Here is a 16310-nt window from a genome sequence, read left to right on the forward strand (position 1 = left end):
AACAATCACACGAAGAGGGACAAAGGAATTATAAAATAGTGGGGTTGGAAGGCTAGGCTTCAAATGTTTTAATATTACCGAGCTGGAAGAAAAATTGTGATCACTTACAGTGTGGTGTGTTAACAACGCGCATGCGTCGCAAAGTCTTGAGACATAATGAAACAAGACGGCAAGGTGGGAGATTATAAACAATACTAATACAAGTCAAATACATGTTATGATCACCCCTGAAATTAAATACTTAATACAAAGTTACATCTTGATGAGTGTTCATATGTTTCCACTGAACACTGGGAACACTTTCCGTGATCGTATAAAACAAGGGAATTAAGCAGTACATGCATCCCTAAAAGAATGATAATATGTTTCTTAGTTGAACTCATGACAAACACCACTAAAAATACTACATCGATTACAAATTTGTCACACAATTCCACGAGTTTCTGAACCACTGCCAATGTTACACCCACATATAAACAAAAAGAGTTTCACAGCTGCTACGAAGCACAACGCAGTTACTAAAGTTGTTATATCACAGAACACTAATATATAACAGTTATATATAAATTCACAGATTTGTTTTCTTCTTCTGCTACTTCTCTGGGAACATCTCAGTGAATGAAGTAGCAGTTGAGGTCTAACAGGTGAACAAAAGCATGGTGATAATCGATGTGATTATCGATACATTTACAAGTCTCGCTGCATTTCGTATTACCAGCTACTATCGAAAGTCAAACAAATCCGATTTGACCGCAGAAAGCAAAACCGTGAAACCAAGTGCGGATATTCAAAATCCGTACAATAACATTCATCCGTACAATCGTAAAACACAATCAAAATCTGTACATTTTACAGAAAAACCGGAATACTTGGCAGGTATGCACTACACTGACTAATGTTAGTTGAGGTGTGCTTTGCCTCTTCCAGTCATTTGCACTAGATGGCACCACTGCTGCCATTAAAAAAACTACCCTATCAATGGCTGATATGACACCTAGTACAAAGAGTTAAGCTGAGTGTTATTATAACGAATTTTAGCTGCCCTTAGCAGAAATTATAAATGTTCGGTAGCAACAAACCTTGCAAGCTATCTGTTTTACGTCGCACAAAAGTCTTACAGTAACATTGGGATAAGACTACAAGAAGAAACAGTAGCTGTAATTAAGGTACAGCCACAGTATTAATCAGGTGAAAAAAATTGAAAAACCATGGAAAACCATTTTTAGGTCTGCCCACAGTGAGGATGAACCCATCTCCCAAATGCAAGCTCACAGCCATGAGACGCAAAGCATGTAGCTAAATGGATTGGTAAAACTAGAAAGTTTCATTGTAGACAATCTTTTTTCCTGGTTTTTTTTTTTTTTTTTTTTTTGGTCCCTATTTCTTGGGCAGGCACTTAATGTGAATTTGGCCCAATTTTACAGCCTGATATCAACCCTACGTGTAAGAATGCATTCATAATTGTCTTCTGTGGTGGCTTGGCATTGTGGTGAGTTGCTGAAGAGGTGTGTATTAAGAACATGGAACACCCAGTCCCGGAGCTAGAAGAATTAACCATTCATAGTTAAAATTTCTAGCCTGGCTGTTAAATGAACCCAGAACTCCCTGCATCAAGGGTCACTATGTTGACCAAATAGACAAGAAGCCAGATGACTGTGCACTGTAGCTTCTTCACTGTGCACATAAATCTAGTATGTTTTAAATTTATTATAGAAGAAAATGCACAAATACTTCACAATATTACAACAGGCCAAGTCCTCAACAAAGCAATAACTGCATGTTCAAAACGAGGAGAACCAGGAATGATAAATGGCAATAAAAGAAAACCTACTATAAATTTGACTTCTTTATTGACATCCCAAAAAATACACTTACATTGTGCGCAAGTAATAGTCCTCATTTACTGCCTTATGTAAATCTACAAACATAGCCTACAAATAAAACAAATTCTCCAACTGACATAACAAATGGGTTCTACAGGTGGGATCCAGACTCTCAATCGGCATTTAGGAAGAATTATTTGTACTAGATTCACCCTCTGAAAAATATATCAAATGACAAATGCACAGAGAATGCACTCATCTCACAAATGCTTCTATCAAGTTAACCACCTGAAAGTAAAATGTGATTCATTCAGTTCCTCCTCAACATTAATACATGAGCAAGTGAACAAGAAGCTATGATTGGTTACATAGTCGCCGATTCTATAAAATAAAAATTCTCAGCTCATGTCTATGTAACATTCTGATTTATCTTGGCTCTTTCACCCACACTACATTGTTCCTATGGTCCCATTTGCTAACTGATAATTATAATATTACCTAGGGTCATATTTTGTCATACAAAAGAAAAAAATTACAGCTATCAGTTACCTGAGCAGATCAACCAATTAGTATTTCCTACATACAAAAATGTATACATGGCAAATAGCAGTAAATGAAAAGATGAGAAATATACAAAATGCAAACTTTATTGAACTTTTGATCAGGTCAATGATGCATGTGAAAGAAACCAAACACACAAATATTTCAACACATTATATGTATCATGCTTTATTTCATTTGCATGAATGCACTATCACCATACATGTAAGAGATAAAATTACTAAAATATTGTACCTAAAAAAAATTATTACATTACTTTTTCTTTTTTTCGTCACAGTCATTTTTCATGAAGGATTAGAATGTTATGAGCTGAATGGGATACGGTGTACTGGAAATTGCTTTCAGGTACGAGAGTTTTGAGTTAACACTCTTCTCCCAATTCCCTTTATCTTAATATACGTAATTCATAAAGAAAAATATTTTCACATCCACACCATCCACATTCCTTACGTAACTAAAACAGCTTCTGGCAATATTCATATATATAAAATCCAGTCAACGTTTCCACTACTTAAGTCTAAATGATTAAAACATGCTCTTCTACAGAAACTGTAGATAGTAAAATAATGTAGCCTCACAAAGACTTGCATCACTTCATGGAACCTGCCTAGCTTATCCAAAGCCTTCACACAAGAGATGTAATTTCAAAGACAATGAGATGTGACAAATATCACATTTGGCTTGGAGCTAATGCCTCAGTAGTATTAATCAGAATTCTCATGGACACTGAAACAAACAAGTAATAAGCAACAAATTAGAAATTATGAAATGTTCAGTCTAAACAAAATACATAAACCTTTGATCAGATCAATGATACATGTTATAATGCATTATTATAAATGAAGACCTCAGGGGGGGGGGGAAACAGTGATAAGCCTCATATTGTAAGGTCTGAGATATGAAATTAATTTTCACAAAATCTTTAATGCTAACTTTTTTGATTTTTGAAACATATTACTCATGACAGTGATACGTGTAGTCCTTCTTTATAAAATCCCGGAGGAAAAAAAAATCATAAATAACCAGTATTATAGGGAATTAGAGTATATTAAACACTGAATGTGCCTATGTGACTACCAATCTGAGGGTTACAATTACTTACATGCAATGTGGATAAAGTAGTGAACAATTGACAATACAGGAAAACATATCTATGAAATATATAAAACTAGTAGAGAAAGAAACAAGCCAGTAACACGATTATAATAATAAAATGCTTTGATTAATTTCAGTTAGGTAGTTTCTCTCACTCTCAACTGGACGTATCTCTCATCATCCTCATCATCAATGAACATTTCTGTACTGTTTGTATCACTGCAGTTCAAACTACCATAAAATTCAGAATATACTGGTGGTACCCACTAAAGTCCTTCCTTTACAGCCCTAGGAATGGAAGAAAAATGCTGAATGTAGATTTATGTTTAATAAAATTAAGTTAAATAAAAGAAATATGTTATTGCTTTTACGTATCACTAACTACTTTTACGGTTTTCGGATACACCGAGATACTGAAATTTTGTCCTGCAGGAGTTCTTTAACATGCCGGTAAATCCACCGACACAAAGCTGACATATCTGAGCGCCTTCAAATACCACTGCACTGAGCCTAGATTGAACCTGCTAACTTGAGGTCAGAAAGCTAGTACTCCACCGCTTAACCCTTACCCCTCGAATTAAAGTTCTCTGTGTTGTCTCTACTACTCGTATTTTAAATGTGAATTTTTATCTTATATGACCTGTGTTAATCTTTCACGATTTTGGAGGTAGCATTTGCTTTTAAATGATGAATTTCGGGTATACACATTTAAAGTAAGCTATACTGGAGCAAATAAAAGCAATATGTGCAATTTATGACAAATTATTTTGCATTATCATTATTATTATTACTATCGTTATCGCATACCGATTGGTTTCGTTAGTTATTTCAATGAACAAATTATCGGTAAAAAGCAATTAAAAAACTCTATTCAGTCTCTGGTTTCATACCTCACGGTAGATTTTAGGCTAAACGGCGATTTCTTGAAATCGGGATCAGTTGATTTATATTTGTGCCAGCCGTCAGCATCAGGCACATGTTGGGTTATGGTACACAAGCCGAACATCGCCAGTTCACTTTTAGGGTACAAGGAAGGTGAATAGGTGCGAAAATATTGTGGTTTTGTGTGTTACCCGACATATACAACATTGAACAGTAAACTATATATGACTATAAGAGCACATGGCGACCATGTTTGTTCACTATCGCTCGACCTTTCGTGTGCGTGAGTGGACAGCTGACGGTTACACTGCCCTCTAAATAATAGATTGACTGATTGTCAAATAATATCTGGATTCTACAAAGTTCCACGCTGAACCAAAAGATGGCAGTACAGTACAGCATCGTTTATTTTGTCGGCTAAGAAACGGCAGACGAGCGGTGGGCGATAAAATGTCATGTCGGGTCTCGCCCGACATGCGACCGGAACGGGAATATCGTAATGTCGGGCCTCACCCGACAGACGAGTGGTAAAGGTTAAGCTACCCACCCCGCCATGTTAAAGGGAGTTCCGTACGATTTTTTTTAAATTTTACACAATGCATATACCCAATTATTACAAAGAAAATAACATGTAAACTGATTATTGTAACCCGCATAATACCGGCACATCAGAAAGTGTAAAAAGTTATAACCCACAGTCACATAAAGGACGGGTAAAGAGTGGTTATGTTTATAAAATTTCAGTATAATGACAATGGTATGGGTTAGCATGTGATGATTAGTAATGCTAATACTTTAGCAAAAAGGTATTTTATATCACAGCATGTAAATAGTTACAACCAACAATCGAAACCACATGGTAAACAAAGCTGTTAGCCAACTGGAAAATATACTTGTTCTCTACTTCCAGATGAACTTCCATCATATTCCTGGGTTTCAACATGATCTGGATCCTTTAAACTGCCATCTCCACCCATAAACTCCTCAACGTCATTGTTTTCTGTGCCGTAAATGAAAGCACATCTTCAGAAACCTGATCTGCCATCTTGGAAATGTGGACTCCTTGCTTACTGCAGAGACATGTGGCTTTTTATAAAAATAAAGTTGAATTGTGCTGCCATCTCATTAAATCTACTAGGTTCTTGTAAAAACCAAACTTCATGTTGGATAGAGCTGTTTACTACAGAAAAATGAAAAATTTTAAATTTGAGGGTTATCACTATTTTTCCCCAAGGTTTCCAAACATAGTTGATATATGGCCAACTGTTTGTTTAAAATTACTGGCAAGAACCTGGAATCTACTAAGTTTGAATGGAAATGTTGCTCATATGGCCTTGGTGGTTGCAGAAGGCCATGAAAACCAACCAGCAATCATGAATAATGATGCAAGAGATGAACACAATATGGATGAAAATGCTTTATTTCATTGCACGCAACCCAAAAAAACAATCTCAAATGCCCATGTAATGGACTGCAAAGAATCAAAGGACAGAATAACTATCGTATTTTGTATCAATGCCAACGAAACTGGTGAAAGAAAGGTGCCTTAGTGGCAACTCACTTGTGTTTCAAAAATCTTGATTCAGCAGTTTACGACAAGTATAGGAATAATAAAAAGGCATGGCTGAACGCTGTGGAATCTGATGATTGGATCGAACATTTCAACATGACATGAGAATAAAAATTCATAGTGTGTTCTGAACAATGCACAGTCGCAAAATTCCAGCTAATTTAATACGTTCACTCCTGTATCCGACTTAAGGTGGATAACATTTCACCTGTGCCTTAAGGCGTTTGGTGAGAAAAATTTCAATCACACTACTGAGCTCGTACAATGACCAGACCTCCAATTGCAGATTCGATCACGGCGAAACGGCTGGACAGATCTCGACCAAATTTCATATTTAAATAATACTCAAAGGGATGGTTTAGACCTGTATTTGATTTTAAAATCACTGAATAGACTGGGGGTTTATAGGAAAACCCCAACAGTTTTGAAGACCAATCATTACAGCTACTGGCCACGGGTACGTATTTCAAGGTGCAAGCAATCGAATTGTAAAAAATGTAATTCATTGTTAAACTAAATTCTTGAGTGTAAAAAACAGAATTAGGAGTATCGGCAGTTGCGCAACTGGTATGCCAACACACACACATCTAAAGCCGCTCAGCAGCGAAATAATTGACGGCAGCCCAGTCTTTCAGCTATATAGTGTTGTGTAACATGTTATTCTAGTGAGAGTGTCATTTGAATGTACAGTAGTTATGGCTGCTACTTCGAAGTCTGGTAGCAAATCTGGCCGGCCTGTAAGGGGACAAGCCAGAGAAATAGTATATAATGTAGCTGATCACTTACGAGAACAGAAAACAGTTTATAAACTGAATTATTATGTTGTGGCTTCAACAAGTGAAGCAACAGGGCTTTCAAACTTGCTGGTGAAACGTATTTTAGCGGAAGGGAAGACGACTATGGCCAAGGGTCGTTTGCATTTTTCTACACCAGATGGCAAGAAAATAGTCCACAAGAAAAGGATCGAAACAGACGACTTCAAAAAAGATGTGATACGTCGGAAAATTAGCGAATTTTATGTCATTAAAAAACTGTGCCTACACTGGACAAATTGAAGCGTGTTAAAATCGGAAAAGATACATGACTGTAGCAGAGAGCATCTTCGATGGTTATTTTGTGTTCATATTATGTCCTCTGTGTGTACGCTTATTGGAACAGTATGTTTTTAATTTTTTATTTTTAAAAATATGGTTTACAGCTTGGGTACTGTAAGTAGTTCCATTTAACTCAATGCTTAATACTTTGGGCCACTTTACATTTACTTTCGTTCTTTTAATTGCATTGCGTTTCCAGCTTTAATGAAAGAATAACCTCAATCGAAGAGCCTGACTGCAGCTACTTGCAGTATGTGTCAATGCCAGTTGACAGCCAGCTGCGCGCGTGCTTGTTCTTGATTCGTCGGGTAACATCGGGAAGTAAACTCTTTCAAGATTAAAATTAGTGTGTCCACCTTTTCAATACAAATACGAAGGCTTTTTTTTCCCCCCCCAACCTCCGATCGTGCAGATAAAAAACCACACATGCTGTGAGAACTATTCGCGCATGGAAGGTGACTGCGCAACTCCTCCCCTCCACCCATGGTCACAGCCAACTTACTCACATCAGTACGAACCGAGGTATTGCCACGGAAACATGGCCGCTACTATTGACGCTCCCGCCAAATGTGAGGTGCGTAGTGTGATAAGTTTCCTTCAAGCAGAAGGGAAGAGTACAGCTGACATTCATCGACGAACGAGTCGAGTATACGGTCCAAACCCAATGAGTGAAGGTGTTGTGCGTGAATGGTGAAGGAAGTTCAAAGAAGGCCGGACCAATGTTAACGATGAAGGGAACATGGAATATTATTAAAGAAATTGGAGGAAATAGGATTGGATGTAAGGGTTACACGTTGGATAAAAACATTTCTAAATTCAAGGGTTCAGAAAGTCAAAGTAGGAAATCATGTATCTCAGGAAGAGAAAGTTTGGAAGGGAATTGCACAGGGTAGTATAATCGATCCGTTACTTTTCTTAATATACGCAAATGATTTAGGGAACAATATAACATCAAAAATAAGATTGTATGCAGATGACATAATTGTTTATAGGGAAATAAACAACATTGAGGATTGTTCAGAATTACAAAGGGACCTTGAAAGTATCCAACAATGGGTTGAAGAAAATAATATGAAGGTTAATGGAGGCAAATCAACTGTTACAACTTTTACAAACAGGAGCTTTAAAACTGAATTTGAATATACTTTGGATGAGGTGTTATCCCAAAAGATGGTACTTTGGATGAGGTGTTATCCCAAAAGATGGCAAGTGCAAATACTTAGGTGTGAGATTTGAAAGCAATTTGCACTGGAACGGTCATGTTGATGACATTGTTGGGAAAGCATACAGATCGTTACATGTCATAATGAGGCTACTTAAAGGATGCAACAAAGAATTAAAAGAAAAAAGTTACTCGAGTATGGTTCGTCCATTATTGGAATATGCAAACCGTGTTTGGGATCCTCATCAAGAATACCTAATGAAAGAAATAGATAGTGTGAGAGGAAAGCAGCAAGATCTGTAACAGGGGATTTCAGGAGAAAGAGTAGTGTATCAGAAATGTTAAAGGAACTTGGGTGGGGTATTGGACGTCACCACTGAAACAAAACAACAATCGCGTCAATGGATGCACTCGCATTCGCCAAACAAACCGAAGAAGTTTCAGCAAACCTTCAACAAAAGAAAGATGATGGCTACAGTCTTTTGGGACCAAAAGTGTGTGTTGCTTGTTGAACTCATGGAACGGGGGTCTAAGATCAATGCAGCTGTTTATTGCCAGACTTCACGACGACTGCGGAGGGCCATACAGAACAAACGACGAGGCATGCTGACGTCTGGAATCCGCTTCATTCATGACAACACACGCCCTCACAGTGCTCGTGTCACCCAACAACTTCTGCAGGAGGAATTTCGGTGGGACGTTTTTGACCACCCACCGTACAGTCCCGATTTAGCACTGTGCCCGTTCGCATCTCGTAGACCAACAACAAAATGGCGGCGTAGGAAGGTATGGCCCATGCGATCTACTAAGGCAATGAACTTCGTATCAATGCAACGTATAGGAGGTTATGTACGTCACGGAAAGGATAGGTTTCGAAGACACTGGAGAACAGTAGAGGCTCATTTGAATTGTTTTAAAAAAAAAATATAGCAGCGGGTGAATTGTTTAACGAGTCTCTAAAAAATTACTTTCATGTAGACAAGACGCAGATGCGAGCAGATCTACATATTCCAAGAATAGATTTGCCTACTGAAGAAGAATATTAATTATATATATTCGCGACAGCATATAATTAAAGTATTCATCGCTGTATGCCAGTAGACGAGCCGAGAAAGAAATATAAATATATAAATTTTGGTGATATACGACGGATTTGTAAGATCAAGTAGCAACGTAACGATCGAAAGAATCGGAATTCACCATTGTGAAATATTTAATAACTACACACGAGAAGAATATAACTACCGTAGCAGTAACAAAAAAATAATTATTTACGGAGAAAACTTTTTACAGAAAGAAAAACTTTAACGATTATTTTAAATAACAGAAAATGCAGATTATCATGACTAATTACTGCGCACAGGGAATTCTTTTCATTGTCAACAGATACGTGATGATGACTGTCTGCTAATTCATCAAGATGGACCGAACTGGGGAAATGTGCCGTCGAATCAGATGACTAGGCGGAGATTATTGGACAGACCAACCAGTGGAGATGATGACGTTGGATGAGCATCGGCCAGCCGAAAGACCGGATGATACGAAGTGGTCTGACGAGCTATGTAACCAGCAGATGACCGTGAATGTCCAGTTCAGACAGAGATCCAGTTCCAATCTGAGGGTCTAGCAGCAAGTGAAGGACGGAGCAACCACCAGACCAGATGTAGCAACTGACGAGCTAAGTCCATACTTTTCTATAGTAGAGTAGTTTCTTGCAATCTGCACCCTCAATCTATTTTGGCATGTGCTGAGAGTTTGGTGATTTATGTAGTAATTAAGAACGCGTGTGTAATATAAGTAATGTGTGAAATACTTAAGATTTTAAAATTAGATGGAAGTGATGAATTAGAATGACAATATGACATATACTGGATACTGCACTAGCACATCGACAGTGGAAATAATATCCGATAAGAGAAAGGTATGTTACTTGAGTAGAGCTAGAATCAATGAGTCTAAGTTACTAGTAAAGGTTCGATTAATCTCGTTTTACCTGAGTATAGTTTACGTCACGAATTACCTGCACAATACGATGATCATTGACAAATTAAGTATTCCTTTCGTCAGAGAAAGAGGGCATATGAATTCATATTACTGTTATTAAAAATAGAGGTTATTTGACTGCGTATTTTGCTAAGCAATTCTTGAATATTTAGCATATGGTTTCGGAGTTATGGCTATATGCATGCGGCTAAATGGAAGCCGATAGGATGTTAAAGTATCGATGGTAGTGTATTGAAATGCGATTATATATTGATGAATGGTTTAAGTGAAGAGATTTAGTTATGTTCTACGGGAAGTGTAAGAATTGCTATTTGACGTGTTAATGATTTATTAGTAATATAAGGTGAGTTTCTATGCCATGTTTGAAAATATACGTCAAGAAGAGAATTCCGCGCAGATGACCATTTCAAGGTAAGGTAAACATGAATTATATAGAATTGTGTAACGTGACAGTGATATTGTGTTTGACTTGGGTGAATAACTGGTACTGCGTAAGAGAGAGTGTTCTTATATCGTCCCTGCTCTGGCAAACTAACGAATCTGAAAATTGTCAAGAGGTTAGGAGAGCTGAAAGAAGTTGTGATTACTCATGTCAAATCAATTTTTATATTTAATTATTGGTTTTATGTGTTAGACATATAGAATGAGCTGCAGATGTGAGACTTTGTCAGAGGGTAGACAGTATATAAATAACAAAATCTAGACCAGAACTTCAGAACTACAGATTCCTTAGTTTGTCAGTTTCGCTAGTTTGCCAGAGCAGGGACGATATATGATGCAATAGACTCATGATTGATTATATATCTAGTATTTCGTGGAGCGGTGATCTTACAGGTTGATATGAAATACCTGCATTCTATACTATCCATACACGTTCAGTAGCACGTATATAAATGAAATATTGAGACAGTGCAGATTATAAGAGTACATTGAGCCACTAATAGATGAGTGTGTAGATTAGAAACTATTCGAAGAGTTAGTTAGATTTTTTTATTTCTACTCAGATAAATATGATTTTAACTCAGTATATAAAAATGAAGAATATTACAATGGTTAGCTAGGAGCCAGATATCGTAGGCACGAGGGCGGTATTGCTTTAGCTCGTAAGTCGTTACTTGTTCACACCAGAAAGATATTACCTAACACTCGGAGTTCAAACCTATGAAAGACTTTGACTTATGAATGGAAGGTCGGTGAACACTGCCACAATTTAATACACGCGAAAGTGTATACTTGGGAAACATGTCTCATATGTTGAGAGGATAACTTTAATAATTAACAGAGCAGTATTTACAATATGAAAATTTTATTTGATTCCTTGAATGCTCAATGATCGCAAATATTATTTTTTTTTAAAAATGTAATACTTTCGGAACATGGCTACGAAGGTTCACAGGTGTATTTATTGGAATTTGAACTTATAAATGAGAGAATGTTAGCATTTTTTTTAAGTTCCACTATTTATCTTAAATGAGCCAGCGCTGACTCTAACTTATTTTCAAATGATGAGATAACACGGAATTAATACTACCCAGATTTCACTATATCTCGATCATTAATTTTTGTCAATAAATAATCTTATATATTTTTTTAGTATGTGACTGAGTTATGATTTCTGTTCTGGTAACGTTTAGAGTTAAGTTAGTTGTTAAGTTTTCTAGATGTAAGCAATCGACAAGTTCTTACAAACGAAATGCAAGATGATTTCTAGATATCGGTCGTCATTCTCGTGGATATTGATACTCCCATCACGAGCACCCCAGCGGCCAATTTCTCTTCCGAAACCACGTTAAATAATTACATATAAAATCTCAGATTTTATGGGCGGAAAAAGGATACCCTGAGAAGAATTAATGAGCTACCGGGATAATCTTGCACTGACCGCTGCAAGAGCGGGTGCAGCACCGAGTGACTTCCACCTCTTCCCGGGACTGAAGAAGTGGCTGGGAGGGCAGAGGTTCCAAGAGGATGAAGATCTTCAAACCAACGTTCGGGCCTATCTGAATTCACTGGCGGCAACATACTGTGCAGAGGGGATCGAAAAGCTTGTCTACAGGTGACAAATGCCTCAACCTTCATGGTGATTATGTTGAAAAGTAACCACATTTGTACCTAACATTTGGTAATAAATTCATTTGGATACGTACACTTGTCTTTCATTTATGACCCTCCGGGGCTTTTTTAAAAAAAAAAAAAAAACCCGCCCTCCTATATATTTTAGTGGTTAAATTCTACATGAATGAAACACACTAGTTAGGGACATGTTTCGCCCTAGTTATGGGCGTCATCAGCCTATAGTAATCCTAAGGTCAAGAATTAAAACTATAAACATTGGAACTTATAGTAAACTTAATACAATTGTCTTATGCTATGCTATTTACACAGTTTACAATATGTACAGTATGTACAATAAGTGCATTAACCTTGCCAGAATTTATGAACAATGAATTACATTTTTTACAATGACCAGACCTCCAATTGCAGATTGGATTGATCACAGCTTGAATTGAGGCTTCTCAATAGTATTGACTAGAATATATCACTGCGTGAGTTGGGGTTTCTTCAGCTGTTATAGTCGCCCGAGTCATAAGAATTTTTACAACACCGGAATCTTGGATAAAATCGTTAATATTCAATTTATAGTCCACATGTAGTTTGAATGGATTTCATTTCCAATGAAGACAACATTTGGGCCAAAAATAAATGAACTTTATATAATTGTAAATTTGAGAGGGCTTTCTTTTGTACGTTGCTTTAATTTTATTTCTTACCCAAATCTCGTTGACCTTATTCTGAATTCTATTCGGATTATGAACAATGAAATTTGAATTAACTTATTTTATAATGACTAGAATTCCAATTGTGGATTGGGTTGATCAAGCGTGAATAGGGGTTTCTCAAAATGTATTGACTAGAATTTATCACTGCGTGAGTTGGGGTTTCTTCAGCTGATATGGTCGCCTGAGTCGTAAGAAATTTTGACAATACCGGAACCTTGGTTAAAGTCATTCATGTTAGGGTTTGAAACAGTTTGAATATTCCTTTAGAAAGAAGCATGGTTATGTTTTAAGGTTGAAGCGTGTAAGTAGGATACATATTGTTGATTTCAATCATTGTTTATCGCAATAAAAATATTCCGTCATTCTTGTGGATAAACTTCCCATTGGTGCATATTCAATCTGGGAGGAATATGAGTAGTCTGTAACTGGATAAGAGAAAAATGGGGAATTAGAATGATGGATGTGGAACCCAATACGGTACTAAAGTAGAGCGAGTGTTTATCGTATGAACTTACTTGTCTTGTCGACGTTTGCTGGGATCAATTGTTCCGGTTGTGTCTAAACGGCTAAGCTTGCTCCTAGTGTAATATCGATGCTGAAGCGGAGGGGTGGAGCCTGGTGGGGAAGGGGGCGTGAGATTCAAATTGTGTGTCTGTATTGCTGCTTGAGAGGTGTTACTTGAATTGGATTGGGCTGCTCTGGCATTAGGTGTGGCCATTGGAGCGCATGCATTTTGTGATTTAAGGGGAGACCCTACTGAGTTTTAATTTTTCTACAATTCTTATCTGATTTTCACCAAATTTTGGTAGTACATTGAGATAAGTAAGTTTAAGCTAATTATAATATTTGAATGAATTTGAATGGAAATTTTTCAATTTATAACAATTTTTTTGAAAAAAGTACATCATTTTCAAAATGTCCCATGCACAATATTTTTGAAACTATTTTCTTGAAACTTTCTTACAATAGTCACAACACATATTGTAATAATAATTGGTATTCATTTCAAAAACAATCCATTGGTTATCCAATTATTTCCATTTTTCTCGCTACACCTCATAACCATGTTAAAACCTATGAAAATTTTGGATTTCACACCCCATATCTCTGAAAATTATAATTACATTTTAAAACGGATACTAAGTTTCATGAACCTTATAATGTAGAGTGTGTGGACACAGTTTGAAGGTAATCGTGCAAAAACTGTTGTGCAAGGAATGTTTTAAATATCTGAAATTGTTAGTTCTGAGAAAAAGATAGTTTTATAAATAAACATCTGTCAAGTAATAATACCTTCATCAGAACTTCCCAGCACCTATGTTTCTCCTTCCTTAGCCCTTTTTCTCTCTTCAGCAACTGATTTTGACTGTTTCTGCTTCTTGCTAACAGTTTTTTTGTCTTCTTTACTATTCATGGCACTTTTCTGCTTCCTGTCTCTGTCACGTTCATGACCCACTTTGTAAGTGGTTTCACTCAATTGTATGCCATCAACTGCCATTTTGACCTTTTGACAGGCTACGGAACCCATATTGAACTCACCCACAGCATTTACAACAGCCATGTCCACCCTTGCTTTGGAAACAAAGGTCTGTTTAGGGCATTTATGCCAAATAACAGATTGTAAACTCTCATTTGGATTCTGAGTTTTTTCCCCTAATACACCTCTTCAACAAATCATCAAAAATAAGATAACAGATGGCAGCACTAGGCCATTCCTAAACATCATGCTCAAGAATCAAGTTGAAACACAAAAGAATCTTTGAGCTATGCCACTTTATCTGCAGGGAAGTGGGCGTGTCCATTCAAACTGAAGTGCATGTGTCATTTTAAGGCCCCCGCAGAGCATTTAAAAATGGCCGTACAAGCAAAAAAAATATATCACAATGCGCGGCAAGGAATGAAATATCATCTGATGGAAAAATCTCATTTTCGGTTTCTGGACCATTTTTGACTGAAAAACTCAGTAGGGTCTCCCCTTAAACATACTGGGAATTTTATTCTGATTTACTGTCTGGATTAATTTCGGAGTTGTTTCACATAACGAATTTTTGTTAACGATGGCATCGTTAAGATTATTATTTTTGTTATAAGATTGGTCCAAATAAATGTACAAGTTCTCCGTTTTGTTCAAAAATTTCCCTTTGCTTAGGTTTTTAATGACCGTCAAATCATTTTCTATAGAGGTGAACTTATGGCCTGTTTCAGTCATATGCTGGCTCATGGCCGAATACTTATTATGCTTGGAAGCATTGTAATGTTCCAGATACCTTGTGTAAAAGCTCCTCCCGGTTGTTCCAAAATATGTGAACCCACACTGGGCACATTTTAACCTATAAACACCTGACCCTGAGTAAATGTTATTGACTCTACTGTGGTTGAGGAATATGTTCCGATTATTATTTATTGTCTTGAAGGCTATGTTGACTTTTTTTTTTTTTGATCTTGTCAATTAACAGATTGATCACATTTACTTTAAAGCCATTGTGCCGAGCCAATTGTCTTATGTAATTTAGTTCTGTTTCCAAACTTTTTGGTGAAAGGGGAATTTTTAGTGCCCTATATATTAGGCTATGATAGGCAGCTAGTTTTTGGGCCTTAGGATGTAAGGACGAATCTTTAATAGTTATGGGTGAATGAGTAGGTTTCCTAAAAATTTGAAATTCAAAAGTGTTATTCAAGCGTGTAATTGTTAAATCTAAAAAATTTAAGGAATTGTTGACCTCATCTTCTTTGGTGAATTTGACGTTAGGATCTATTTCGTTCAGTGAGACTACATCATGACTGTTAGTAATGTCCTTATTGATGATCACGAAAGTATCGTTAACAAATCTTAGCCACAAATTAATGCCCTTTATTTGTGAAATTTTTGTATGTTCTATATAGTCCATGTACATATCTGCTAGAATGCCAGATAGAGGGTTGCCCATAGCTAGGCCTTTCTGCTGATAATATTTACCATTAAAGGAGAAGTAATTATTGTTTACAACAAAATTCAAAATTCAATATCTTTATGAATTCATTAATTTCCATTTCACTAAGGCCGCTGTGTTTATTGATGTAGTCATGGATAATTTTAGATCAACTTCATGGAAACGGGACTACAAGCCTGATTTATGCTTTGTATCAACGGATGATAACTGTCTGCCCCTACCAACATCACGCAAAGTCCTACGTGCCTTTCCTCACAGTCAACACAGACCAGTCATTATTGAAAGAAGTGTGAAAGTGCCCATTATCACTTCTACTCCACGACTGCGATAGAATTTCCAAAAGGCAAAGTGGCTTGAATTTTCTGAGAACCTTGACAAATGCCTGGGTTGGATTCCACCTGTTAGTGAA

The 16310-nt window shown here is 36.8% G+C and overlaps 1 protein-coding gene across 2 annotated transcripts in view; it reads right to left on the reverse strand.

The window, feature by feature from the left end:
- Window positions 1–1828: 1828 nt before the first annotated feature.
- The window catches only part of HnRNP-K (Heterogeneous nuclear ribonucleoprotein K), a 281790-nt gene continuing 267308 nt past the window's right edge, over window positions 1829–16310 (reverse strand). For both annotated transcript variants that reach the window (XM_067145808.2, XM_067145809.2), the window contains exon 14: window positions 1829–3110. The gene's annotated coding sequence lies outside the window, so the exon portion shown is untranslated. The remainder of the gene's footprint in view (window positions 3111–16310) is intronic.

This window comes from Anabrus simplex, chromosome 4 (genome assembly GCF_040414725.1).
Source record: "Anabrus simplex isolate iqAnaSimp1 chromosome 4, ASM4041472v1, whole genome shotgun sequence".
Classification (NCBI taxonomy): Eukaryota; Metazoa; Arthropoda; class Insecta; order Orthoptera; family Tettigoniidae; genus Anabrus; species Anabrus simplex.